General features: G+C 34.7%; 1 protein-coding gene across 3 annotated transcripts in view; it reads right to left on the bottom strand.

Annotated features, from left to right (window-relative positions):
* The window catches only part of LOC113517162 (octopamine receptor beta-2R), a 247,966-nt gene that overhangs the window by 191,074 nt on the left and 29,368 nt on the right, over positions 1 to 27,524 (bottom strand). For 2 of the 3 annotated variants that reach the window (XM_052896836.1, XM_052896834.1), the window contains exon 2: positions 10,343 to 10,403. The exons of the other annotated variant lie outside the window; for it this stretch is intronic. The gene's annotated coding sequence lies outside the window, so the exon portion shown is untranslated. The remainder of the gene's footprint in view (positions 1 to 10,342; positions 10,404 to 27,524) is intronic. 3 annotated transcript variants of the gene reach the window in all.

Genomic DNA, 27,524 nt, shown 5'->3' with positions numbered 1-27,524 from the left:
GGAGAAAGCGATTGTTAGCAATGAGTACTAATAATTCTATTACTAGCTAATACAGCCTATCAGGTTGACCTGCATTCGATTCCTCCTGGAAATTTATTTATTTATTTATTCTTTGATTACACACATTACAAAAAAAAAAAATGTCTGGTACAAAAGGCGGACTTAATACTATATAGCATTCTCTCGCAGTCAACCTTTGGCTAAACAGAAATTTTATTATGCGGTGAAAAAAATTACAACACATACAATAGAGATTGTATAAATATACATGTAAATAAATATACAATATAAATATTCATGTATATGAATATATTAAACAAATATTACATAAATCACCGTGGTTATTACCATCACCATATCAGCCTTTGACTGTCCACTGCTGAACATAAGCCTTCCCCTTAGGGGTTTAGCCTGTAGTTGTCACGCTTGGTAGGCGGATGGGCAACCGTAGTTAGACTTTGGAAATGTTTCAAGAGGGACGTTGCTGCCCATCCCTCGCCCTCCTTTAGTCGCCTCTTACGACACCCACTGAAAAAGATGGGGTGGCTTATTCTATGCTGGGACCACAAGGCACCGTGGTTAATTACTGTCGAATTCATCATGATGAGCGAACTGACCTGCTTTCATTCACATTTGTGTCCCGCCAGTATATGCTGATAGTAAACGTAGGATTACTATTTCATTTCATCAAAGGAAACTATGTTTTATGCATGCACGCTAGCTACGAAGACACATTAATCCTCACTCATATGAAACACGATTTACATAATTATATCTGATCGTACATTTTTATTACTGATACTGTACATTGATTAAACCTATCTTATCAATAGGAAGGAATTGTTAGTAATATGGATTATCAGTCACATTGCTAGCAATTCGCCCTGTCAGGTCGAAAACCATTGAATACATCGAAATGTGGTAACCGTCGCCTACAGACATGAGCAGTACCATGGACATAACAGAGTATACTGTTTCGCCCACGATACCCCCCATGCGTTGCCATTCCTGAGGACTCAGGTGTTATTCCTCTGTATCCTGTAAGTTCACGCTGTATCCCACCCTTCAAACCAAAATCAAGTTTCATTTAATTTTGATTTTTTTTCTTCTCTCCGTCTATTCTTTTCTTGTACTGCGTTTCTATTTGTCGCACTTTTTTTTATTACTTCCTCTAGATATATAAAATGAAACGTCGCATCTGCGATGTTAGGAGAGAGGTTCTATATCATTGAAAGAACTTTTTGCTTGGAAGTAAAAAAAAGAGCAAGTAAATGGCTTTTATTAAACAGCGGTAAATGAAAAACTTTAATATTTTATGCACATTCGAGAAATATTAATATCATTTGTAGGTTCCTAGATCTGTTTTAATAATAATTCTTTTTAATTTTGGTTTTTATTTTGCTTTTTCCTCATTAATAAACATTTATAATTTTTTTTTGTTAATTTACTAGAAGTCATAAAAAAGTATCGGATTCGAAGAATCGATAATTATCTACTGTAATTGTATTTCATTATTATTTTATTATTTAAATGAATTTTAAAATGCAACACCTAGCGACATCTGTCTGTCTGAAGCCCAATACTAATTATCTGCGATTAAGAGGATTTATTACCTTTTCCTTCTTTTATTACATTTTTAAGTACTTTTTTTATGCCGTACTCAGATTGTATACCATTCTTTAATACGCACACAGCTTTGTTTTACAACTTAGAATAGAAAATAAGATGGTTCATTTTATGGGATACACCATGGACATTACAGAATTCACTATTATAGCCACGGTAGCCCTTATGCGTTGCCATTTCTGAGTACTTCGATTTTATGGCTTCGTATCTTGTAATTTTACTGCCATATCTTTTCTTCCAAACCGAAACACAGCCATGCAAACTGCTTAATGTCAGAAACACGAGTAGGATAAGCAAAATTTAAAATTTCTGTAACTGTGGCAACCCTATTCACGCACACTGACGAACAGTGTACGTTTATGCGTGGTTTATAATACAAATTTACTCATACAAAAATAAAAAATAGGGCTGTACTAAATATTTCGGACTAAACGTTTGTCGAGAGATTATTTATCTAAGGTCATTTATTTGTTCGGAGAAAGAAAATAAAAGTAATACTTTACTTAATGAGACAATTAAAGTAGGTACGCAGACAAAGTAGGTAATAAAAGAAACTTAACTGTACTTAAAACGCTATTACACTAAAAAGGGATACAAGCACTGTCTCCCGGGTAATCCTTAATCTTGTTAGATCTTCTTATCTCAATGAACGTTTATCGAATATACTCGACTGATTTACTTGGCTATTTCATTATCAATTTACCCGACTGCTTAGAGGAGGTTAATATTTTTCTGGACTAATATTTACCGGCAACTTCGCATGACATTCTTTATCCTAAATAGTACGTATATACCAAATTTTATGATGATAGATTAATTCGTTAAGGTAGTTAACAAACAAACACACTTTTATATTAATTAGTTTATAGGTACTATTGTTTATGTAGCTTTTTTTATACCACTGAGATGGCAAACAAGCATACGGCCCACCTGATGGTAAGTAATTACCGTAGCCTATGAACACCTGCAATACCAGAGGTATTACGCGTGCGTTGCCGACCCTGAAGAAACCTCTTTAACCCCTTTTGAAGAACCCCATGCTGTAGGCTCTTGGGAAAACCATCGTGGGAGGAAACATCTCCGAAACCGCGCAGTACGCAACCATTGAGGCTGTAGGACATGAGGATGAACTCCCTGCCGACGGCGAGCCGTACGATGGTAGAAAGTAGCTGTGGGCATCATATTGAACAATTTCTCTGAGCACAAATCTTTGTACAAGCGGTAGAACATGCAGAGTGAGGCAAAATCTTTCCTAAGACTCAAGGGTTCGATACCGCTTGTGAGCCTGGGATCATCGACAATTCTCATAGCAGTTTCAAGTAGCTTGCAATCATATTAGAACTATGATTAAGGATCATGTTTAAGGGTTCCGGATGGTTCCGAAACTAGTCAAAACTAAAACATACGTAAGTCAATCCGGTTAAATTTACAGTTAAAACATAATGTGTACTCACAAATTTTTTAACAATATTGTAATATCAGTTTGCGGCAAACGACAATGATTTGACAGTGTTTATTTCTAAAAATGATGCCAATAATCTAGGGCCGTAGCTAGACCCATGTTTAAGGTAGGGCAAAATAACTTTTGGTCTACCCAAAAGGCAGAAGTCCTAATTAAGTGACTTCGAAAAATCTGTTTAATTTTCTTGGGGCCTTTTATTTTAAGGTAGGCATTGGGCCTTCTAAGATAGGGTATTGTCTCTCAAATATTCCCTCTCCCCTAGCTACGGTCATGCATTAATCCAACATGGTTTCCATAGAAACCATCATGGACCATTCCATAGACACCATCATTCCATAGAAACCAAAGATGCTTACATATATAGGGGTGATGGATAACATCACCCCTCATGTGATCCCATCCTTCTGTCAACAAAATTAAACTACTTTTAATATTACAAACGTCGAAGTTTCTTATGCTTATTACTAAATAAAATATGGTTAACAAGCAAAGTCGCGAGTTACAGTTAGTATAGTATAATTTCGGAATAGCTGTTAAATTTCAAAATATTCATTCAATTTAATTAAAAGCTATGATTCTGTTCACTGAATTGATTAATTTAATTAAGTATTTATAATTGCATCAATGATGTTCCATGAAGTTTAATTAGATTTTGTTTTCTTGTGTAACTGAGCTGTGTTATATATTGTATAGTTATATATTCATAAATAAATTATTTAAAATATATAATACTATATTTAATCTTCCTACCTTTATCCCAATTATTATTTGGGGTCGGCGTAATATGTTTTTTTTTATCCATATTACAAAAAGATTTGGCTTATAGTTATACGACCGGCCGCCTGCCTGACGTCAACCCTCTTTGGGAATGCATTTGTTGGTGGTTTCCTCCACCTACGGTATGAAGGAAATTAATGTGGAAAAAAGGAAGGGAACTTTGGAAATAATAATATTAAATAAATACTATATTTAATAAGGATATAAAATATATATGCAAATCTAGGATAAACGGTCTGTCTGTGTAAAAATATATGCAAATCCACTTAATTATTTAAGTGTTCTGAACTAAGTGTTATTTTTTAGAAATCCATATCACTAGTGACTTGATTAGAATTATTTTGTTTAATTCCACTACAATTAGTTACCACTTGCGTGCTACCGCCAACACTTGAAGATTGTTTATTAATGTTGTTATCAAAAGTTCTACAATCTACCATATTTTTCATAAATCGCCAACCGCCATTCAGTCCATACACGTTTTGCAACAAATGTTTCATTTCTAAACTAGGCATCTTTAGGCAAATTCAGGCAGATCGCTGTTTGAAATAATTAATATTTCTGTTAATTCTAATTAACTAACTAGTTATTTAACTGTGACAATGTAAACATATAGAACGTTAAAAATGGGGCTTATTGAGAAATGTTTTTACAATTTGAAAGAATATTTCAATAACGAATCAAAGAAAAAGGACAATAAAAGTGTTTATTGTAATTTATTTTGATTATTTGTAATGAAACTGTATATGTATTGTAATTTTTCATAATTATGATATTGTACGCCCGTAGCGGGTACACTGTGTTGTACATCATATTACCTACCTGTAATTATCCTGTAATTACCATAGTATACACAATAAAGAATTCATTCATTCATATACATTCGTGTTTCAACCGTGAAGCAGTCGTGTTTATATGGCTGTATTTCGGTTTGAAGGGTGGGATATGGCGTGAATTTACAGGGTACAGAGGATTAACACCTGAATCCTCAGGAATAGCAACGCATGGGGGATATCATGGGCGAAACAGTATACTCTGTTATGTCCATGGTACTGCTCATGTCTATAGGCGACGGTTACCATTTTCCATCAGGTGGGCCGTCAGCCTGTTTGCCATTCTAAGTTGTATAGAAAAAAAAAGTTTATAGTGTTTTATACCCGTATTAAAAAAAAGAAAATATTTAATTATATGTTTGTAATAATTAAACTCAAAAATTACTCAACGGATTTTAAAAATTCTTTCACCTATAGAAAGCAACATGATTAGTATATAACATAAACTATATTTGAAAACTTTATGTACCCGTGCGAAGCCGGGTCGGATCGCTAGTATCGCTAGTGTAATCGTGTGAGCGTGAACATATGGTATTTATTGTCAATAATTTCTTAGCCACTATCTTTATACATGAAGGCCTGTGACGTAGCTTACTAGACGTGCACTTCACATACCTTCCGAAGCACGAAACAGGTGATAATATTTTTTTAAATACTCAAACATGAATTTGAATATTTTCTAAGCCGTCATCTTTATACAAAAAGGCTTGTGATGTAGCTTACCAGACGTGCACTTCACATGCCTTCCAAAGCGCGAAGCAGGTGATAATAAAGTTTTAAATATTCAAACATGAATTTGAATAATTTCTAAGCCGTCATCTTTATACAAAAAGGCTTGTGATGTAGCTTACTATACGTGCACTTCACATGCCTTCCGAAGCACAAAGCAGATGTTAATATTTTTTTTAATATTTAAACACGAATTCAAATAATTTATACTCGTAGGCCGTCATCTTTAAACAAGGCCTGTTGTGTAGCTTACCAGATGTAGGCTTCACATACCTTCCGAAGCATAAAGCAGGTAATAATATTTTTTTAAATGTTCCAAACATGAATTTGAATAGTTCAGAAATTTGTACTGAGATTCAATCTTAAAATTTTCGTAGCTCAGGTAAGCGTTATCCAACCGAGCTATTAGGGGAGGAATGAATTGTCAGAAATAGGGTCAAATAGTTTCTATAATTGCAATATATAAGGACTTTCACGCGATTTCTTTGGAAACCATCTTGGTTTAGTCTAAGTGAATTCATCAGGATCACCTGCATTTATCTTCACCTATCATATCGTACTGATGCACTACTAGCGTATGCCGATAGCGCAGGCAGGGATACCATTCCATTATCACCAAAAAAAAACTGAGCTATAGCACTACTACGGTATTATTAGGATTTAATAAGTAATATTTTATGTTATGTTTTATGAGTGGCGACCTCGTACAGGCAAACGCAAGTGAAGGACGACCTCCCCCACTAGATGGAGTGACGAACGCAAATGCATTTCAGGGAGTCAGTAGATATATTGTATGCAACTTAGAATGGCAAACAAGCTGACGGCCCGTCTGATGGTAAGTGGTAGTCATTGCCTATAGATATGAGTAGTATCATGGACATAACAGAGTATCCTGTTTCGTCCATGATATCCCCATATGATTGCTCAGGACCGTCCCTTACGAAAATCTTTGGGGGAGGCCTATGACCAGCTGTGAATGGGTAATGGCTGAAATGATAATATAGATAATTTTATATTAGCTCGTCTTATGACTTAGTCTACTTAATTCAAACATATTTAAGAACTGATATAAAAAACTGTCATGTCCAAATAAAAAAAAGACACATTCTCTTTACGTCGATGATAAAATACGAGTATAATAATCTCTTCGTATGAGAGCTTTCATTAAAACAAAATATCATAGAAAACATCCATTTCTTATAAGTAAAAATGATTGGAACTATTACTCCACGACACCGACAGAGAGTCCGTGCTCGAGTCCAGGCTATAAGTCTTATTGATGCGGTCATCTATCCGAGTCTCGGCGTCTCTCTGGACGATCACAAGATAAACCAATAAAGTACAAACATTTCATAGTCCTATAGTCCTTACAATGCAAAGACAAATGATGGTTATTGAAAACCATATAACTATATATGTCACAATATCACAGAAACCTCTTGGTCTCCGGATATTTTTTATTACGAAGAACCAGTTCGCAGTTCGGGTGCCGAACGGTTAACACTTCGGCTTCGAGCAGCGATCTAATAATTTGCCTGAAGATGTCACGTTTATAGTTGAAACACGTGTCGCATAATGTACGTGGATGAAATGGCAGTCGGAGATTGAGAGCTAATATGGAATGTTGTAGAATTTCTGGTAGTAATGATGGTGGTCAATTTTCGAGTGTTGGCAATCCCAGACGTATGTATGTAGAATTATTTTGTTTAATTCCGCTACAATTAGTATTAATGGTAGCGGAATTAAACAAAATAATTCTAATCAAATAAGCAGTGTTATCAAATTCGCCATCAAATAACACCTAATTCAATAAATATAAAAAACCAGGCAACAAATATTTGAAGGAACAACCCCGAACTTTAAACCCGATACGTATTAAAAAAAAATTTCCCAAATTGGCCTATTACACAAAAAAAAATTACCTGCCAAAAACAAAATCGATTGGCCTGCTTGACAACTAAATCGATTTTATCGATGGAAATTAAATTAATACATTTATACAACACATGTTGTAGTTTAACGTCTCTATTCGAAACAATTAACTCCAGTATTGGTCTCATGCTAATTTCATAAGTTATTTAAACCGGATTTTTATGGAAGAAAATCTATATATTTTTTTTATACTGTTATGGCAGAAAACAAGCAAACATCTCGTCTGATGGTTACCAGTCACAGAGTCTATGACCACTTAAATAACACGCGCGTGTCGCTAGCCCTTAGAAAACTTTTGAAACTTACCCTTTTTGAAGGATTCAAATAGAATATAGATTGACGAAGCTAAACTAATAGCTAGTAAAATTAATATATAAAATTATAGAATATCTACCGACCATACACATACGGAATGAATGAGAGTGGTTTAGGGAATGGCCATGAATCACTCGCATAGCTCTATGACAGAACTAGATTGGCTATTACACGCGTATAATCCTAGTAATGGTTTGGTCACAGATATGGATATACAAGTAGATATATAGACATACGTATATAGATATCACAATAGTAATTTTCGAATATTTAATTTTGATCTAAATAAAATAATCTTGCAATATTTGCTTCAGTTATGACAACGCACGAAGAGTACCATGGGGACCATAATATATTCTGTGATGATAATGGTGGTATTCCGTAGTGGTCGTATTTGCTGTCTGATCCCGGCATAGAATAGGCCACCCCTTCCTTTCTCGTGGGTGTCGTAAGAGGCGACTAAGGGAGAGCGAGGGATGGATAGCAGCGTCCCTCTTCAAACACCTCTAAAACCTAACTTCGGTCACTAATCCGCCTGCAAAGCATGGCAACTATTGACAAAACCAAGAGGGAAATTTATGTTCAGTTAAGGACTATAGTGATGATGATGATTTATTTAATTATGTATTTGTTCTGTCATAAAAAGTTTTTATTTCAATTATGGTACATTTTGATCAAATATTGGAGCACGTGTAACAGTATTTTGGCGATATTTCCACACTGATTCAGTCTAAGAAGTTCTGAAATTGACACGCGCGTGTGTAAGCAAACAAGGCTGACGTGACTTCTAAAGCAGGAAGTAAATATTATTATGAACATACACGCCCTAACAGATTTGTGTGATAAATCCCTTGAAGGTGAAGGGATTTCGGTAAAGGGTATGGACTCCATTGGTCTCGGGTTCGATTCTTGCGTAATATTAAGATGATTATTCATGTTTATTTATAATGATTTGGGTATTTTCTATCTATAATATGTATTGTATTTATAAAACAAAAAAGGTAAAATACGTCTATTAGGTATCTAGTACAATCTCTGCTTAATATTAGTAGAATCTTTGCTAGAATTTGAAAACTTATATGTATTTTTTTTAATAGTACAGTAGAATTTTGATTATCCGAATCAAATAAAACCAAGGGTTTTCCGTATAATCGAAAATCCGGATAATCGATTTCAAAGTTTAATCAAACAATAATTATATTTAAATATTTTTTTTTGTTATGTAAATTAACATGTACATTTAGATAATACCATTTAAAAAAAACTACGAGGTATAAAGATAATGGATTACATACTATCTATTTGTCCAATTAATATATAATACCATTTCTAATTCGGTAATTAGAACCGCGAACCATAATTCCGGATAATCGAATATCCGGATAATCGATCTTCGGATAGTCGAAATTCTGTTGTATTTAGAATTAGCTATATCTCACGGCTTCGCTTACGTGAATCAATACAAAAAAATATCTTATAAATTAAGTTAGGATATAGCCTACGCGTGTATTCAAATCCGTACAGTAACTTTTGCGTGAAAGAGTAACAAATATCCATACATCCATACAACTTTTCAGATTTTACTAATATAAGAAAATGCCAACTAGACGATGTCTATATATGGCAGATATGAAGTTTTTTTTTTTGCATTTGCATCCATCAATTGCATTGTATCCAATTAGGTCTATCAGGACCAAAATTCTTCACAATTGTATTCCTGAAAGTCTAATTTTAAATCTGGTATCTTGATACGCAGTCTAGAAGTAGTACATTTTTTTGTTTATTTCACTTCTAAAATCCACGCGTAAAAAGTAACGGGGGAAAGCTAGTTTAATATATTAATAGGATGGCAAACAAGCTGACGGCCTACACAAACAAAGTTATCCATGCAGATGACTTTTGAAGAAAGTCTCCCTACAGTAAAGTATGCCCAATGATTTCGATTCCATTCGAAGTAACTCATCTCATTTCCGATACGAAAGCTGTTTTTTCTTCTGTCAAATGTTACGAAGAAACGCCAAAAGTAACTTGAACAAGTTGTGAAAAGGGATTGCTGGAAACAGAGACCAGTGGACCCATGATAACAGGGGAGACAGCTTGTTAGCAATCATATTGTTAAACCCCATTTCTAACAATATACCTTCTCAAGTCAACTTCAATGCGGTTTCCCTGGAAACCAGCGTGGTTAATTCATATTAAATTCATCACAATGGGCTAACTGACCTGATTTCATCCTCACCTGTCATCTCTCACTGGTATCCCGCCTGTACAGCAATAGTGCAGACGCAATTATCATTCCCTTATTTATTTATTTTTTTTACAACACAGGGGGCAAACGAGCATGCGGCTCACCTGATGGTAAGTGACTACCGCCGCTCATGATCACCCACAACACCAGCGGCATTGCAGGTGTGCTGCCGGCCTTTTAAAAAGGAATATGCTCTTTTCTTGAATGTTATTTTGACGTATCGGTTCGGAAATACTGCTGCTGGAAGTTGATTCCAAAGAGTGGTTGTTCGTGGAAGAAAGTGCCTTGAAAAACGCACGGTGGAGGACCGCCACTCGTCTAGATTATTATCCATTAACAACGACTCATGGTAACAGTAGATCTGTCAGATCAATCATATTGTCTCTTCTGAAAACTATCGTAATCTGCTTTCATACTCACCTACAAATAATCCGTCACTGGTGCCTCGCCAGCGTATACCGATAGCGTATTCGGGATTGCCCTTAAACCAAACAATAAAAAAAAAATAAGTCCACTGGCAACAAGAAAAATATATAATACGTATATCCATGAATTAAAATAAAACTCCAGATATATATAGGGGTTTTATTCCCATGAGCGTAATGATCACAGTTACGTAAAATTTTTCTCTCGTAATCTCTTTTTATAACACGCTAGGGAAAGAGCAGCCGGATCGATTACTAGCCTGGAACTATAATAGAACTGGCCATGTAGACAAATAACTATTTACTATACTAAGCACGCGTACCGGCTTCGTATGTTCCATTTTTGAAAATAAAATACAGTTCTTATTATTCGTTGATAATGTAGCTTTCTATAAGTGAAAGAATTTTTAAAATCCGTTATGTATATTTTGAGTTTATTCATTACAAAGAAAATATCTTCTCTCTCTCTCTCTTATCTTTGTCTTATCTGTTTATTGTATTTATTTAAATTATTTAAAAATAAACCAAAAATATCAAATATATTCCCTCTTCATAACATTAGGTTAGATGTATATTCTCGTATTTATGTATCTTCTCACTGGATTACCTTAAGAGGTATATAGAAGGAACATAGAAGGAACACAGATTATACGTCTATTCTTAAATTAATCGAATTTGATACCTTATACATACATGCCAATTTTGAAGATGGACAACTCTTATTTCTGATATTACACGGCCTATCTGGTCATGATAGATAGAGGAACACTACCTAACAGTATTTACCCCCCTAGTTGAGGGGGGAGAAGCGATTGTTAGTAATAGGAATTAGCAATCCCATTGCTAACAATAAACCCCATCAGGTCGACCTCCTCGCCGTTTCCCTAGAAACCATCGTGATTTATTGTTGAACTTATCACGATGGGCTGACTGACCTGCTGCATCTTCATCTATCATCCCTCACTGATGCCTCGCTAGTATATACCGATAGCGCAGGCGGGGTTACCATTCCATTATCATCTATTTAGAACTCCCCTAGGTAAAGGAAAAAGGTCTGTTAGTATTGGTATCTGATAGCCCCATTACCAGCAATATAACACCATTGTGATTGATTCTTGCAGAACTTGCCACGATGGGCTAGCTGAACTGATTCCATCCACACTTATCATCTCTTACTATTGCTTATCAGTGTATATAACGCAAACAAGATAGGTGCCCATCTCATTGTCATCCATAAAAAATACAGGAGGTATTTTTTGGTAGTTAGGTGTCCTTGTAACTGAACTCCGTATATTTCTTTCATTATTTTTTTTTATCCTACGTTTTGTATGTTTTTTTTATACAACTTAGAATGGCAAACAAGCTAACTACCCACCTGATGGAAAGTGGTAACCGTCACCTATAGACACGAGCAGTACCATGGACATTACAGAGTATACTGTTTCGCCCATGATACCTTCCATGCGTTGCCATTCCTGAGGACTCAGGTGTTATTCCTTTGTACCCAGTAAATTCACGCCATATCCCACCCTTCAAACCGAAACACAACCATGCAAACACAGCTGCTTCACGATTGAAACACGAATGGGACAGAGGTACCCAAGCAATCGACTTTTGTACAAAGTCCCCCTCTGGTAAAATTTTTGTATGTATGTAACATGATTATAAATCCACACACTTTAATAAGATACCATTACTTCGATTCGACGTAGCGTGATATCCTTTTCTATTTATATCAACCCTCGAATTTGCGTTCATTCTTCTGAGCAAACAAATCGTGAGTTCAGCTGAAGGATTACGATAACTGTCATGAGTAGATATTAAAGACATCACGAAAGAAAGAATATATAAAAATGATAGTAGAATCGTCACAGTCGTAGAATACTGACGGATCTATATATGTAATATTTGTCAGATCCGTCGGTATTCTACGACAATTCTTTGTACAAAAGTCGATTGCTTGGGTACCTCTGTTCCATTCGTGTTTCTACCGTGAAGCAGTTGTGTTTGCATGGCTGTGTTTCGGTTTGAAGGGTGGGATATGGCGTGAATTTACTGGGTACAGAGGAATAACACCTGAGTCCTCAGAAATGGCAATGCATGGGGGGTATAATGGGCGAAACAGTATACTCTATTATGTCTATGGTACTGCTCATGTTTATAGGCGACGGTTACCACTTTCCATCAGGTGGGCCGTTAGCTTGTTTGCCATTCTAAGTTGTAAAAAAAAAGACTGACGAAATAAATATTTTTATAAAAAAAATCTCTTATATCCCTTATTGTCACGCTTGGCAAATGAGTTAGTAACCGCTATTAGTCTTGGGTAATGTTTTAACTGTGTGATCCCATAGAATCAGCATAGAATATGCCACCCCTTCCTTTCCGTCGTAAGAGGCTACTGAAGGAACTGAATGGTAGAGAGTAGGGCAGCAACATCTCTAAAAGCGTAAACGGTTGCCAACCCGCTTGCCAAGCATGGCAACTACTGATAAAACTTCCTGTATGGGGAAGATTTATGTTCTACATTGGACAGTTAACGGCTGAAATGATGACAATGATTGCTTTAAGGAGGATACTGCTGCTTATCTATCCTAAAAGTCAAAGTGGTTGCCAACCCGCATGCCAAGCATGGCAACTATTAAAAATACTCCCCGAATGTTGGACGACTGAAATGATGATGTTGATTGTGTTAAGAGAAACACCATTGCTTATCAATCGACCATAAAGTTATCTTATTTGGCTCTTACGACACCCACGGGAATGGAAGGGTTGGCCCATTTTATGCCGGATCCACGTGGCGACTAGAAATCCTTACTTGATGTTATAAATGTGAAAGTACGTTTGCTATCTCTTGGTGCATTAACGGTTTAACCAGTCATTCGTATTTTTTTTTGATGGGTGAAAATGGTACGGTAACCCCGCCTGCGCTAACGGGATACGCTGGCGTGGCAGTGAAGGGTGATCGATGAGAATGAAAACAGGCCAGTTAGCCCATCATGATAATTCATCAGGAATTAACCATGATAGTTTCCAGGGGGAACCGCGAGGAGGTCGACCTGGTTGGGTATATTGCTAGCAATGGGATTCTCAGTCTCCATTACTAACAATCCTTTTCCCCCCAGTCATTCGTATTTAGGATAGAGCACAATAGGGTCACTTTTATTTCGGACACTGAACATATCCCGGTCACGGACGAAGTCGCGTGTAAAAGCTAGTATTCGTTGATACCATTATTTTTACAAGCTTTAGAAATAATATAATGCGTTTAAAGTTATTAATTAGATAATCTGACTTCATCTAAATTTATTGACTTCAACCCTTCAACCCGTCGGAGGTCATTGCTCCATCTCACACACACATTTAAACACTTATCAGTCCATACTTGTAATTTGTAAATAATTTTATCTAATTTCAATAAGTTTTAATGTTATTTTCATTGACGGAATTTTAGTTGTTTTATTGTAACACTAGTAATCTGCCCCGGTTTTAAACGGGCAGGTGAAGAAAAATAAATCATTTATTCATTTATACTGTGAGGATTTGTTCTAGACTGCGTTTGCTTGTATGGGTTGCTATTAAAGAAAACTTCCTTTCCCACAGATTATGTGGTTATCTAACTTAATGACCATAATATTGGCACTTCTTACTTATCTTTAGGACTATATTTGTCACTAGTTCTTCTATTCCTTATATATTTTTTTAAATAGTTACTCCATTTAAATTTAGGGGTCTTGAAACTATTATTTTAAACACAAACATACACACACACATACACGCACACACGCACGCACGTACGCACGCACGCAAACACACACACACACACACACACACACACGCACATGCACTCACACGCACACACAGACACGCGCACACGAACACACACGTGCGCACACTTTATATGTAAGCATTAGGGTTATAACATTGATTTGGTTTTTATTGTTATGATGTTATAATTGTTATAATGGATAAATATATAAATAATATTTATTTATTTATACTTGGGAAAAATAAAGAAATCCTGTTATTTCTTGCTTATAAATTGCAGTAGCTCGACTCAGAATCCTTGTCTTACATAAACAATGTTTATATATATATATATATATATATATATATATATATATATATATATATATATATATATATATATATATGACAGCACGTTACTAAATATCTTAGGTTTTATCAGTAAATCTTAGGATTTACTAATGCGAATTGATAATAAAAAAACAAGACTATTTTTGTATCTTGGTCCTACACCATAACCAAAACATAGTTCTATATGGTTAAAAAACATAGTCCTATTGGTGCAAAAGCATCAACTTCCCCAGTAGGGGGAAGGGATTGGTAGTAATGGAGTCTGTCATTGTCAGCAATACACCCTATCAAGTCGACCTCCACGCGGTTCCCCCTGGAAACCATCGTGGTTAATTCTAATGGAATTTTTCACAGTGGGCTAACTGACCTGCTTTCATCGTCACCTATCATCTCTCACTGGTGCCCTGTCAGCGTATACCTTTAAAGCAGGCGAGGTTACCATTCCATATTCATCCATTAAAAAAGAATTACTAATGAGTAGCACAAAATTACCATCAATGAAATAGTTACTCAATCTATAGTTTCTATATAAAGATTAAATAAATGTACAGTATGCTGTACCCATAAAACATAAACAAACCTACAGTATGGCCGCCGCTTTTAAATTAATATCACAGTTACAATACATGACGTCTTACTCATTATATTTAGACGACAATGACACCGTAATCTGAACGATGAATCGCAACACCAAAATAAACCGATTCAATCGGAATCGTCACACAATACGACTTACCGAGTCGTGCTGTTATGTCTTTATAATTAATTATTTTCCCAAAAGAAGGTGCTCAATACATATTCGTAAATTTCATATAAAATTTGCGATTAGGTACGTCACTAATTTTGAAAGAATTTTGGATATTTTTTTTTAAGATTTGATAGAGTTTACTTCTAAACTATACTGTTTCGCCCATGATATCCCCCATGCGTTGCCATTCCGGAGGACTCAGGTGTTATTCCTCTGTACCCAGTAAATTCACCCAGTAAGTTTGTTAGTAATGCAGACTCAGGAATGGCAACTCTTTAATTGGTTAAACTTTGAACAGAGAGAGTCTTTGTAAAAAAGTCGATTGCTTGGGTACCTCTGTCCCATTCCTGTTTCAACCGTGAAGCAGCTGTGTTTGCATGGCTGTGTTTCGGTTTGAAGGGTGGGATATGGCGTGAATTTACAGGGTACAGAGGAATGACACCTGAGTCCTCAGGAATGGCAACTATTTCGCATTAATATAGTATAAACCTACGTAGTTTTCGAACGTTAATACATGTTATATAATATGTTAATATGTACATGTTAATACATGTTTTATGTAATTCTGAAATTTTGTAATAATAATAAAAAAGAACATTACTAATTAAATAAAAATCATTAAATAAATCTTCAATATGTTTTATATAGTATACTAGCGACCCGTCCCGGCTTCGTGCGGGTACACATTACATCATATCACATTAGAAACTTTTTTTTTATACAACTTATAATGGCAAACAAGCTGACAGTCCACCTGATGGAAAGTGGTAACCGTCGCCTATAGACATGAGCAGTACCATGGACATAACAGAGTATACTGTTTCGCCCATGACACCCCCCTGCGTTGCCATTCCTGAGGACTCAGGTGTTATTCCTCTGTACCCAGTAAATTCACGCCATGTCCTACCCTCCAAACCGAAACACAGCCATGCAAACACAGCTGCTTCACGGTTGAAACACGAATGGGACAGAGGTACCCAAGCAATCGACTTTTGTACAAAGTCTCCCTCTGGTGAAACCTCTAAATTTATCAGTGTTCCTCTAATATATTATGCATGTATTATACATATAAACCTTCCTCTTGAATCACTTTATCTATTAAAAAAACCGCTTCAAAATTCGTTGCGTAGTTTTAAAGATTTAAGCATACATAAGGACCGGACAGATAGCGACAGCGACTTTGTTTTATACTATGTAGTCATTGTATTCTAGCCTAGCAAATATATGAAATATGGATTCTAATTCTATATTTTAAATTAAGAATACTTAGATAGAAAATTTTTTATCGAGATTGAAAACGTTGCTTTTTTTCAGAGCTAAATTTGCTTATAATACTTATAGCTTTTATAAGACAGTTTTTTGGCCGCTACTTCGTATACGTGGATTTTAGAAATAGAAAATTCTATTATATAGATCATATGGAAGATGGCATATCAAGATTTCAGCGATTTCAGAGATGCTTTCTCCCACGAACACTCAGGTTATGGAATAAGCTCCCTGCCGAGGTTTTCCCTAGAGACTACAGCATGGGGTTCTTCAAAAGGGGGTAAAGAGGTTTCTTCAGGGTCGGCAACGCGCGCGTAATACCTCTGGTATTGCAGGCGTTCATAGGCTACGGTAACCGCTTACCATCAGGTGGGCCGTATGCTTGTTTGCCACCTCAATGGTATAAAAAAAAATATTAAAAATATATCAGATTTGCAATTAGACTTTCAAAAGACAACTTTGAAATTGACGCAGTATTTTTTATGCTATACCAGAAAGAACACACAGACAGACAGTAAAAAAATTCAAAAAAATTCTATTTTGGATTCTGTTGCACTAATTAAGAACGCTTTTAAATTTAATTTTTTCTTCATCACCTTACATGTACAGACAGCGTCAGCGTTAGATTTTTAATATATGAATTTTATCTCTCTTATACACATGTATAATATATAATATGTATATAAATATATAACGTATGTGTGTATTATATACATACTTAAGTATGAGATAGACTGAAGAATGGCGTCAATATATGCCTACTATTGTTTATATATTTGGCTCTTTCTTTTATCTTGTTTAGTTTTTTTTTATATATATATATATATATATATCAATCAATAAATTTAGAGAACGTAATATCAATCGCGTAGAGTACATAACAATACTTGTTTGTAAGTTGAATCTTATATATTTAAATATAAAAATATTTTATCATTAAAATTTATCGTACACTATATTCAATTCGATGACAATTAACCTATGACGTTGTTGTCCAGATGTCACAACAGTGTATTGACACAGTTGCGCTTCAATAATGGAAACAGACAGAGAATCTTCCTTCTTATTGTTGACGGTATTAAAACTGGGCTGTGGCTTCGATATAAGCGTAGAGCGGTTTGTATACGAGTATTGTATATCTAAAATATCTATCTAAAAGATTCATGTAATTTTTAACTGTTCTTCTTTGCTTAAGCTATTTGTATTATATTTGAATCGAAACTGTGGTAAACGGTGTTGGTGGTAAATTTACTCAATGTTTTCTTTGATTGATATTATGTATTATTCTTTATTTTGTCACTGTTAGTTTTCCCAAATAAATGAAAAAATAATAATAATAAAATTGTGGTTTTCGCAGACTTATAAACATTCATTTTTTTTTAATGAGTGATAATGGTAACCTCGCCTGCGCTATCGGTATACACTGGCGGGGCACCAGTGAGAGATGACTGAAGATGATAAAAGCAGATCAGTATCTCCATCCTGACTAATTCAACTAGAATTAAACACGATGGTTTCCAGGGGGAACCACGTGGATGTCGACCTGATAGGATATGTTGATAGCAATAGAGACTTACCTCCCGATTACTAACAACCCCTTCTACCCGCGTTTAGCGGATTGAATGCGAGTATTTTTTACAACACAGGGGGCAAACGAGCATGCGGCTCACTTGATGGTAAGTGACCACCGCTCCCCAAGATCACCCACAACAGCAAAGACATAGCAGGTGTGCTGCAGGCCTTTTAAAAAGGAATATGCTCTTTTCTTGAAGGTTATGTAGTCGTATCGGTTCGGAAATACTGCTGCAGGAAGTTGATTCCAAAGAGTGATTGTGCATAGAAGAAAGTGTCTTAAAAAACGCACGGTGTTGTTGTTTTTGCAGACTTATAAATATTGTCTTCAATATAGGATTATATTTAGTAGAAGACACTTCTGTTAAATAATTAAGTTTATATTTCACTAAAACACTTTTATTTTTCAACAAAGTGACACAGGTGGGAGACTTTGTACAAAAGTCGTTTGCTTGGACACCTCTGCACCATTCGTGTTCATATCGTGAAACAGTTGAGATTACAAGGTGCAAAATTATAACATCTTAGTACTCAGAAATGGCAACGCATGAGGTGCATCATAGGTCCATAATAATAATCGTATATATATATATACTTTATCTTTTGTGGGTATATTAAACAGATAACTAAATCCCGGATCCATTTATGCATATCAACTAATCCATTGCTACAGGGGATTGGACAGTGTAAATCTATGTCCAAATCCTTTTAATATTATAATGCAAGTTTGCCAGAACACCAGCATGTTGACAGTGTCAATGTTGACAGTTTATCACAGTGAAATGGATTTGAATGAAATTTAATACACGAACAGATTTTAACATAATTTTCGGATAATACAAAATATTACTAACAAACAATCAAATATAATGTCCGGAAAGAAATGGTTTTTGGTTGGATAACGCGTTTACTTGACATAATAATTTAATCTGAAAATTACCGGTTAATTACAGTAATTAGTACGTCAAACAAGCTGATGGTCTACCTGATGGTATGCGGTAACTATCGTCCATAAATGTATCTCATAATACATCGTATAGTTTATGTGGTACTCATTCTGAAGACGAGAAATACCAGAGGAAGACTTTGTACAAAAGTCGTTTGCTTAAGCACCTCTGTCCCATTCGTGTTTCAACCGTGAAGCAATTGTGTTTGCATGGCTGTGTTTCGGTTTGAAGGGTGAGTGATATGGCAGTGAATTTACAGGGTACAGAGAAATAACAGCTGAGTCCTCAGGAATGGCAACGTATGGGAAGTATTATGGGCGAAACAATATACTCTGTTATGTTCATAGTACTACTCATTTCTATAGGTGACGGTTACCATTTTCCATCAGGTGGGCCGTCAGCTTGTTTGCCATTATAAGTTGCATAAAAAAAATCCTATACACACAATATACAGAACAGAGATATATAAGCAAACGAATTTTGCACAAAGTCTCTCTGATACTTATCTCTGATAATCTATATTAATATCGTAAAGCAAAAAATTTGTTTGTCTTTTTATTAAAATGCTCTAATCTCTGAAACTATTAGTCGGATTTGAAAAATTCTTTTTGCATTTGACAGCTTATTATTTGAGGATGGTTATAGGCTAACTAACATCACGATATGATCACGAGCGAAGCTATAGGATACAACTAGATTACCATTAATGACATCGTATTATTTTACCCTCAGAATATAACAGTAAAGCAAGATGTGTGTAATTATATGGAAGTGTTTTTAAATTTCTACGACGATAATTATGAAGAACGTGCACGGCATTACGGTACCGAAGACGTGTGCAGAAATTTAATGGCTATTTATCATATTATTTATGCTCTATACAATGTGAAATCGAAATTTTTAGAGGTACATAAAACTAAGGATCAAAACATATTACAGTCAACTGTTTCTTAAAAACATCTGTCACAATAATCTTAACACTAAATACAAATTCAAATTTGCTGTTCTGAAGTATCGTTTGGTAAAAGTTAATAGGTTTTTTATGGGAATGGATATTAAACGTCATAATAAGATACTAAAGGATATCTTGGACTTACCTTTAAATTATTTGGAAACGGTTATTAAAAACACTTATTGAACGAAGCCTGTTCAAGTACACGCTAAACAATTACTTGAATAATAAATTTGCATGATGTTAGTCGATCATGCACGTGTTTAATATAATTTTAGACATAGTACATTTAAATAAATACACATAATGTTAACACATATTTAAAAAAGTAACTGTTGATTTTATTGCGAGTTCTTCTCAGTAGATCAAAACATTCCGGATCCTACAGTACAATACTAAAGAAATGACGATTTAAAAATGCTTGCAAACGAGTATATTTGAACAAAGATGATTTGAGTTTGATTACAAAATATATCAGAATAAAAATTTTATGAACCCAAATTTCTAGTTAATACGACACTCATATTCTATTAGAGTGTCGTATTACCACGAAGGAAAGAGAATTCATGCGTCACTTTAACTTAAATAAATTTAATGTTGGTCTTATTCAAACTATGTTAGCTGAACTTAAACCAGAAATGTTTGAACATCTCTGTAAATTATTGATGCCCATTAATGCTTCTCTTTCCGCGTCTAGGGAAAGTAGATAAAGTTTTGTTTGAGAAATCAGTTCCGGGTACGATAGGACTGATATGCCTGAAGAAGGTAAAAGCCCTTTAAAAATAATAATAAAAAAAAATAGTTCGAGTCTTCCATGCTAACTCAACAGCTGTACGCGCCGTGTTAGTACTGGAGGGTCAAAGTTTTTCGTCGTTTTCCAAATCCTATTTTTTTTTTACAACACAAGAGGCAAACGAGATGGCTCACGTGATGGTAAGTGACCACTGTCGCCCAATATCAACCACAACACTAACGGCATTGCAGGTGTGCTGCCGACCTTTTAAAAAGGAATATGCTCTTTTCTTGAAGGTTATGATGTCGTATGTTATGTTTAGTAAAACTGTTTAATTAGTTTCACTGTCAGAATGCTCCTTTAAATGCTAATGATTTTTATTTTACCCTATACACTTTGCTTTTTGCATACAAATCTTGTTTACAATTTCTCCTTTTTGATTCTCAAGGTAAAATGGAATGATTCCTCCAAGGTTGTTTTTTTTTTATTATAATTTGCTTTTCTTTATTTTGAATATAAAAATACAATAAAGCTTACACAAATAAATAAGGATTTTCTACTTAAATCAATCTTGCACCACCTACTCATTTCTACCAGTTCAAAGGTTATGCTGTAAGAAATTGGCATAGCGATAAAACCGGCTTTTATGTCTCAAACTTTTTTCTATCGATACCCATATTTAGATCTGTGCTCTATCCTACTGTATTATAGTTAAAAAATCCTGTTTATTTGATTTAAAACTAAACTTTTAAACCATATAATAATTCTATAAAACCAATCTGAAAGTATATGCTTTTAGTCTAAAAATCAGTTTGTATATAATTGACGAAGTTTTGGAGATAACAAACGCAAAAAATATACTATAATTATAATTAAAAATATACTATATTTTTATACAACTTAGAATGGCAAACAAGCTGAGGGCCCGCCTGATGGAAAGTGGTAACCGTCTCCTATAAACATGAGCAGTACCATGGACATAACGGAGTATACTGTTTCGCCCATGCGTTGCCACTCCTGAGGAATCAGGTGTTATTCCTCTGTACCCTGTAAATTCACTTCCATATCCCACCCTTCAACACACACACAACTGATTTACGGTTGAAACACGAATGGGACAGAGGTACCCAAGCAAACGACTTTTATACAAAGTCTCCTTCTGGTAAATTAGCCTAATTGTCTCTCCTCCTCATTATTAAACCTCCTCATTTTTGATGTTGGTTAAAATACGCCCAGTATTATAACTGTCATTACACGCTACACGCTATTTGGCAAACTACAGCCTCACAATACAAGCACACAACGTATAGATAAACTAAATAGGCCATCGGCAATCAATAACTGTGATATCGATCAAGCTTGCAGCGAGATGCACTCTGCCAAGAGTTGGTGCGAATGTTATTAGGGCTTCTGGAATAGTTGGTGAATACAAATAAACTTTTCTGTCTATAATTAATGTATATGAAAGGAAACATATGGCATTATGTTTATGTCTATAGGCGACGGTTAGCACTTTCCATCAGGTGGGCCGTCAGCTTGTTTGACGTTCTAAGTTGTATAAGAAAAAAAAGAGAAAATAAAAGTTTACATTTATGTATAAAGTGTAGTTGAAATAAAAATAAATGGGTGAAAATGGAATGGTTATTCCACCTTGTATATATAGGGATATGATGTGAATTTACAGGGTACAGAGGAATAACACCTGAGTCCTCAGGAATGGCAACGCATGGGGGGTATCATGGGCGAAACAGTATACTCTGTTATTTCCATGGTACTGCTCATGTCTATAGGCGACGATTACCACTTTCCATCAGGTGAACCGTTAGCTTGTTTGCCATTCTAAGTTGTATAAAAAAAAAAACCTGCGTCAACGATATATATTAGCGGGGTACCAGTGAGAGATGATAGGTGAAGATGTAAACGGATTAGTTAATCCATTATTATAAATTAGACAAGAATTAAAAACGATGATTCCGAGAAAACCCACGTGGAGGTCGACCTGATATTGATTACTAGGAACGGGGCTGTTAGTGCTATTTCAATTTTTTATCCATTAAATGATACCTTTATTTATCAAACTTTTGAATTTTAAATTTCGCATACTGCCCTCTAGTAATTAACGCTCCTTTCCACTCAGGGTTTACTGAAAGAGAACTCTTACAGAGTTAAGCACGCCTTTTGTACATCTTTATTCAGAATAAAATATAATAGTGTAATTTTGTGCACAAATAAGTATAAATAAACAAATTTCGAACGTAAAATCATGTAATTTGTTTCGACAACGTCGTAACAAAATAAATACGGGATCGGCACAAAATTTATATTTATTTATTTACTTATTTATTTCTTATTGCATTCCATAATGTAATTAGTAGATAACATTTCCACTTCAATTATGGACCGTGTTGGGTACAGCAAGTACGAGAGAGGAGGACAACACTTTTTTTCACTTTAGAAATAGTCTAAGGATCTGTTACAATATTATCCAGTCATTGAAATTGTATCACGATAGGTACGTATTTTCTGTATTATTATTATTCATTATTTAAGTATCGGTGTGTCTATTCGTATCGTAATTGTTATTAGTATTATATAGTTATTTAATATATTCTGTAGTTTATAAGTATTCATATTTATATTGTAGAATTAATTAATAAATAGTTTAATAATAAAATTTCAGCGATGTCAGTTTTAACTACGTCTTAAATCATTATCAAATTATAATTAATCCTATGGTTACCATAATAATTATCAAAATCGATTCATATTAGCGTATGTATTTTAAAATATAATGACATTTATCAATGGATTATCACATTTTTAAAATAAGAGAAATAAAATACAATAACATGTTAAATTTATTTGCATACCGAACTCTGTGTTAGAATCGTAAAGAGTGACGATTTAAAATAGCTTGTAAACATGTATATTTAAATAAAGACTTTTTCTATTTCTGTCCTATCTACGAGCAGTATACTCATGTTTATAAGAGACGGTTACCACTTACTATCATGTGGGCCGTTAGTTTGTTTGCCATTTTTTTTTTATACCACAAAAGTGGCAAACAAGCATATAGGCCGTCTGACGTCTGCAACACGAGGAGTGTCACGTGCGTTGCCGACCTTGAAGAAATTTAATTAATTAATTACTTGAAACAATAGATTGTATATATATATATATATATATATATATATATGTGTGTGTGTGTGTGTGTATGTGTGTATTGTATATATAGTATATTTTGCCTTCCACTTGGGGGTTTTTGCCAATAGTTGCCATGCTGGGCAGGCAACCGCAGTTAGGCGTTTTTTGAATTATTTTAAGAGGGTCGCTGCTGCCTATTCCCAGCCCTCCTTTTAGTCGCCTCTTACGACACCCACGGGAAAGGAAGGGGTGGCCTATTCTATATTGGGACCACATTGCGTTATATAGAGTCTCTGAAACCTTACTACATCTCCAATGAGTGTTCAGGAGGCCTCAGAACGAGTCCCTTTGCTTCGACATGACACCGGCGACTCATACCAAGACCTGCGCAGTAGTTTTTATTATATAAATATATTTGTCGAATTGTACAATTCAAAACTGGCTTTGATAACATACATTTTATTGAAGAACAAAGATTATTAAAGTCAGTTTGCGCAGGCTTTATTTTACATCCAGGTAACTGTGTTTCGGTTTGAAGGGTGGGATATGGCAGTGAATTTCCAGGGTACCGAGGAATAATACCTGTGTCCTCAGGAATGGCAACGCATGGGGGGTATTATGGGCGAAACAGTATACTCTGTTATGTCCATGATACTGCTTGTGTCTATAAGCGATTGTTACCACTTTCCATCAGGTGGGCCGTCGACTTTACTATTCCAAGTTGCATTAAAAAAAGAGTAGTTTAAATCTAATTCCAACCGAACCTTAGTTTTTATCAATCATTGATGCATTTTATTCGTTCTAAAATAAGAATAATATAATTACTAAAAAATATTAATTTTGTTATTTTCTTCGCATAATTTTAAATTATTTTTAAATAAAATATACATTTTTTTTTTCAAGAAACGACTTCAGCAATTCCCTAGATAAGCACTTTATAATTTAAATTGAATATGAAGAGGCGGATTCACGAAATTATAATCTGGGGATTTATTTTAGAAGGCTCGGACAACGGAATAGAAAAGAGTGAGTGAATTCTTACCGTGCAAATTTTGTATGAAAACAACTCCAGCAAAAAGTCTCTCCTTAAAATGAATGCATGAAAATTCAGGGCTGGATTTGTTGTCCATTTTAAAACACGATTAAGATTAGTTAAATTGCTAAATTTAAATAAATTAAGCACTATGTTGTGTTTAAATAGAGTCTTTATTTCAATAAATAAATGTCCGACAATGAGATAATGCAAGATAAGGAATACTCGAAAGTGTATACTGAGCCACCTGGCTTATGTAGTGGTAGTAGATTTATTCTCTCCTCTTATCAGAATAGTCACATACTTATTAGTGGAATTATAATGAATTGTTATACATAGTTTCACTACTGGAAAATAGGGGGGAAACTAGGTAACGAACATGTTCAGAGAGAAAAGATGTTATTTTATTTTTTTCAAATTAGAAGTAAATTTATATTTACATGCATGTACAAACTCTATTCTTTGCCATTCTAAGTTGCATAAAAAAAAAACTCACGCACTCACGCACGTACTCACGTACGCACGCACGCACGCACACGGTTAAATAACAGGATGTTTCGTAAACATTGTAAATATTTGAATTTGGAACGTGGAATCGCGTAGTAGTCAGTATAGTTTTTGCTGTGCAAACAAAAATGGTAGCATTATTTGGCATAAAATTAAATCAAAACAAAAACGTATCTAAACTCTATCGAATACAAAATGAATTATAAAAATCAGTTCAGAATTGGTGACGTAATTTTTAATTTATTTATTTATTTATTCTTTATTGACCACATTACAAAAAAATTATACAAAAGGCGGACTTAATACTATATAGCATTCTCTCCCAGTTAACCTTTAACAAAACAGAAATGTAATTATGCAGTGAAAAATTGATAATTGTTGCAGACACACAACAATTACACGTACGTATCGTCTTTTTTTTTATACAACTTAGAATGGCAACTAAGCTGACGGCCCACCTGATGGAAAGTGGTAACCGTCGCCTATAGATATAGCAATAACATGGACATAACAGAGTATACTGTTTCGCCCATGATACCCCCCATGCGTTGGCACTCCTGAGGACTCAGGTGTTATTTCTCCGTACCCAGTAAATTCACGCCATATCCCACCATTCAAACCGAAACGCAGCCATGCAAACACAACTGATTTACGATTGAAACACGAATGGGACAGAGGTACTCAAGCAATCGACTTCTGTACAAAGTCTCCCTCTGGTAAAAAACAACCTCTTACAAATCACAACACACACAATGGAGAACTACTGTACATTATGATTATATAAATGTACATACATGAATACAATAAACAAATATTAATCGCGTAATAAAATAAGAAAAGAACCACTCGAATCGGCAGCTCCCTTCATTTGGGAGCGGCGTAAAAATTAATTCAATTCTATCGCATCTGTGTAAAAAAAATCTTGCAAAGAGACGAAAAGAAACCAAGTTCGCCAAGAACGGTATTTGAATAAAGCCTCCAAGATATACCTAGCCATTATTATTATATTTCTGGCATGAAACTCGCAAGAAAGTTCCGTGGCGTTGCAAATGGAAACCGTTTCGTTGGAACGGACATGTAAAACTTTGGATGGCAACTCTAAGGCCGTTTCCACATAGGGTACGACAGGAGTTTATTAATTTATTTATTAAGTAAATAAATTAGCTAATTCAATTCAATTTATTCAAAAACCATATTGCATCGTGTTAAATATGGTACGATTTTAAGACTGTGCAAGTGTAAAATCACAAACATAGAACAATTTTACATATTAACAATGTAACACACAAGATAATATTATGAATAACAATTTCAATGAAAAATCAAGTAACAATTAATCTTATGTTACTAATATTATAATATATATACTTATCGGTGATAAAGATATTTAAATAAAATTTATATGGAAGACTTTGTACAAAAGTTGATTGGTACCCAACCTCTGTCCCATTCGTGTTTCTACCGTGAAGCAGTTGAGTTTGCATAGCTGTGTTTCGGTTTAAAGGGTGGAATATGGCGTGAATTTACAGGGTATAGAGAAATAACACCTGACTCCTCAGGAATGGCAACGCATGGGGGGTATCATGGGCGAAACAGTATACACTGTTATGTCCATGGTACTGCTCATATCTATAGACGACGGTTACCACTTTCCATCAGGTGGGCTGTGCCATTCTTAATTGTATAAAAAATTTTTTTTTTTTAGAAATTTGATCTCTTTCTCTCTCTCTATCTACTTATACTGACATCACGAAAAAACTATTGCATCAAAATCTAATTTAGAAACCCTTTAATTGGTTTAACTTAAAAACTTCTAAAAAAACTACTTTATCTTGTTACGCTATCTAGAAGTGGTTATTTCACTACTATACTTTACCTAGTTTTAAAATCCACGCGTACGAAGTAACGAACAAAAAACTGCTATAAAATAAATTATAAGTATTTTTTTATTTATACTATTTTATCTTTATTGGGTCTCCTAGCAATTGTTACACTGATAAGATATAATATTAAGATTGCTGTCTATTTATACTTAGTGTACAATCATTTTAAAGGAAACACAGCATGCTAATTAAAAAATAAACAATAATACGGTATAACAAAATTCATCCCATTAATTTCCAAAGAGGGTTGACGTCAGGCAGGTGGTCGGTCGTAAAACTGAAAACCAAATCTTTTTG

Source organism: Galleria mellonella, unplaced genomic scaffold (genome assembly GCF_026898425.1).
Source record: "Galleria mellonella isolate WM207_F2 unplaced genomic scaffold, CSIRO_AGI_GalMel_v1 utg35, whole genome shotgun sequence".
NCBI classification, from domain to species: domain Eukaryota; kingdom Metazoa; phylum Arthropoda; class Insecta; order Lepidoptera; family Pyralidae; genus Galleria; species Galleria mellonella.
Note: the sequence above shows the minus strand (reverse complement) of the source record. Positions and strands in the feature narration are given on the sequence as shown.